Here is a 3,956-nt window from a genome sequence, read left to right as displayed (position 1 = left end):
TTACCGCGATTTCGCTGGAAGCGGGTGCAATTTTTCAGATTAGCACCCGCTCCCGGCGAAATCCTGCGGTTGTCCTTATGACAAATGTTTAATTATATATATCAGTTATATCATTATCTAAATGTTTATGATGTTGCCACATGAGTTTGAATACAATTTTCAAAAATTATGTCTACATACGTTATAAATTTTTTGGATTTAGTTTAAAAGATTATTAATCATTACAATTTTCATAAAAATATAAAGTAAAATTTAAGAGAATGATTTAATGCTTTTTATGTTATAAACTGATCAATTAATTATTATTAGATGCATCCTTTTTAACAATATTAAATTAAGTAAGGGTTGCATTTTAATTGCTTTTAAGTATGTAAAATTATTTGATTATTTACTCTATGGATATGTACATAAATCTTTGCTAGAATTTCCATACTAAAAGTTTATTTCTGCTTTAAATATCTTCATTATAATCAGTTATAATTATATAAGTTTTTTAAAGGTTTGTGACGGCATGAAACGGTTATCTGAATAAAAATTTCAAAATTATACAGACATGTGTACGTTGTAGTTTTTTCTAAAATTCGTATAAAAGTTTATTATTGACTTAAATTTTAAGTAACACAATTAAAATTAAAAAATATAAAGTAAAAATTATACGAATATTTTGATAAAAATAATTGTTTAATGCTTTTTATGTTTTGAAATAATTGATGCCTTATTAATTGATTATATTATTAATTAAATTTCCTGGCATAATTTAAAAAGATGATTAATAAATCCAAATATTAAAAAATAAAGGTTTGAATTAGAAAAAATGTAAAATAAAAATAATTTAATTGTTGCAATGAAAATAATTGTTTCATACATTTTTTCACAATATTAATTTACATGAGGATTACATTTTAAAAAGATAAACTACTCAAATATTGTCTAATAAATTTTGGCTTTATTTTGTATAATAAAACTTTATTAATGTTCAAATACATCTATTTAAATTATATTCTTGTGTGTATTTTTGCTATGTTCTGAAATTAGTATCTGAATTCTGATTTAAAAATGATATGAACTTAAATTTTTTGTATTTGTGAAATACTTTTAAAATTTATTGATAATTCAAATTTTCAGAAAAATACAAATCAAAAACTATTCGAAAGATTCAATGCAAATAATTCTGTAACGCTTTTTATGTTATTAACAGAATAATAAAGTTTTGGCTGATTAATTTAAAAAAATATATATATATTGACATGAAGATTAAACTTTAATTTTCCTTCGGATATTGGACATAAGTATCTAAATTTAATATTTAAAATTATGTATTCATGTCCTAAAAAATATATAAAGCGAAAATAATTTTTTTCAAAGAAAATAATTGTCTGATGCTTTTTATGTTATGAAATGGTTAATTCATTATCAGTTGATTAATTTTGTTCACAATATCAAAGTATATAAAGATTGAATTTAGATTTTTTCAAATTAAGTAACCTAAATGGATTATTCAATTTCAAATCATGTAATTAAGTATTCAATAATACCTTGGGTATAAAAGTTAATCCTTTTTTTTTTAAATACTTCTAATTACAATTATATGAATTTTTATGATGCTATTGATGTTGTGAAATGAGAATCTGAATTCCATTTTCAAACTTATATGTACACATATTTTAATTTTCTAGAAATTAGTTTACAAGGTATAATTAATAGATAATATGCTTCTTATCTTGTGAACTGATTAATTAATTATCAACTGATTTAACTAAAACTCACATATTCTGGAATTCGTTTAACAGCACGGAGAAAAATGGAAAAATAATTTGTATGAAGAGTGCTGTATTACATTACAGATTATTATGGTACTAGTGACTGTTGCTCGAGTACAGGTACCCTTTCTAAAGTGTGGAATTGTGATTACTAGATCACATATTTCCTATATTTATAAATAACTGTTTAATAGAATAATAAAATTAAATGTGATAGAGATCTTACTTTAATTCATTTCAATAAGGTACCTTTTGTAAAAGGAACCTTATTTAGTAAATCCTCGGTAAAATATATTACTGCGTATTGTTAAGATTAGAGTCGAAACAAGATGCGTCGTGCGATGTGAAATATTCGAGGCCCATAGAGACGCTCGTATTAGCAAATAACGTTGAGTTCGCAAACCTTCTACATCAATATTACGCAAGCGCAGTAGCGCTACATCACCGTCGACAGTTCGCGAGTTCGCGCCATTCTCGTCTGCATCTATAAAAATCGTATTCTTGTTTCCATTCGTGTGAATTATCTTTTATATTATAATCAAATTCCAATATAAAATCTTCAATTTCTACTAAAAGCGACTTTTAAAACTTTTACGACAGTGACAGTGCGATACCGCCACACTAAATGTTTATTTTCCCGAAACAGAATAAGTTTTTTCTATAAACTCTTTTTTATTCTTATTCGGCCTCCACATATTTCAGGAGCAAGTTTTTATTATGTTCGAAAGTTAAAGAATAAATCTGCAGTCGCTGTTAAAAAAATTTCAAACCCCAAGAAATTTGAATCACCTTGAGATTGTAAACTTCCATATTTTAGTTTTCGGAACTGGATAATTTTGTTTAATCATAATTTTTTGCCTCAATTCAAAAACACCTCAGCTTTAGAACAACTTTTCTTTTATACTTATAGGCTGATTTCGATTTTACGAAATGTTATTTCGCTCTCCTAAAAAATTTCGTTTTTGTTTGTTATCTAATTCTGTATACGGTAGCCCTTTAAATATTGTTCCAGGAATAATATAAAAAAATATTTAAATAAACACCGTTTAATTCACTTACCTATGTTTGCAATTTATTATATTATTATACTATTTAATATATCACATAATATGCATTTTTATATTTTATGAAAATTTATAAATAATTATTAGCTTTTAGAAAAATTTTATAAATTTCTTACCATTTCAACATTTTCATTTTTAAGACTTATTTCTTCAAATTTCAGCTAGTCTTCGATTTAATGTTCAAATTCAACTTTAAAGTTCAAACATTAATCAGGTTTAAGTATTTTATATAGTAAAAAATTTTTTTAACCCTAATATTTTAATAAATTATTTGTAGTTGCTGCTTTTGCTTTTACTTTGAGGTTTGTACTTAAAAAGATTATTAGAACTCTAATTATTCGATTCTTTTTTTTTGGAAAATCAAATTGAAATTGAAATATTTTTCACTTATAATACATCTGAAAGTAATAAATCCATTACATTTTTGAGCTTTAGAATTTGAACAGAAATCATCAATTAAATGAACTTTTTAGTTAAACATTTAGTTATTAAAATGTAAATTAATTAACTTGAAATATTTTCATCGAACCCTTGTAAATCCACCTGTTCATATAAAATCTGTAAAACGAGAAAATAGAACAAAAAATTATTCCTCTGTTAGCCCTGGCTTACCTGGCTTAGGTTTTAGGTTGCTTAGGTAAATAGGGATCGAATCCAATCTGGGTGCGGTTTTTCATAGCGTTTAACCGTTCGATTACGTTTGTAAGTAACCGAACGTGCAATTGCATAATTAAAAAAAACTGAGTACAGTTATTAAAAATAAAACTTTTTTTGGTAAATTTATCATTATGTTATATCATTTGTTTGGAGCTGCTGTAATGAAACGTCTACCGACGATTCTATTTTTAAACGTCTGATATAAGAATGTCTGTTTATTTTTCTTAATTTCCTTATCGATCGATCTACCTTTCCTTGCTGTACTCTACCTCTGACTCTACACGCGTTCTTACACTGAGTCCCTAACGATCGAACCTTTCGTTACTCTAGGGATAAGCGTTTAGGGCTTAGGCTTAACCATTTAATTCATATTCTTAATACGAGGGTAGTTCAATAAGTCCTTAGAATGACCAACAAATGGCGCGCGAATCGCTCCAAATCATCTGTTTTCAGTCAGCACCACTCCCGACTAGAT

This window comes from Belonocnema kinseyi, chromosome 9 (genome assembly GCF_010883055.1).
Source record: "Belonocnema kinseyi isolate 2016_QV_RU_SX_M_011 chromosome 9, B_treatae_v1, whole genome shotgun sequence".
Classification (NCBI taxonomy): domain Eukaryota; kingdom Metazoa; phylum Arthropoda; class Insecta; order Hymenoptera; family Cynipidae; genus Belonocnema; species Belonocnema kinseyi.
Note: the sequence above shows the minus strand (reverse complement) of the source record.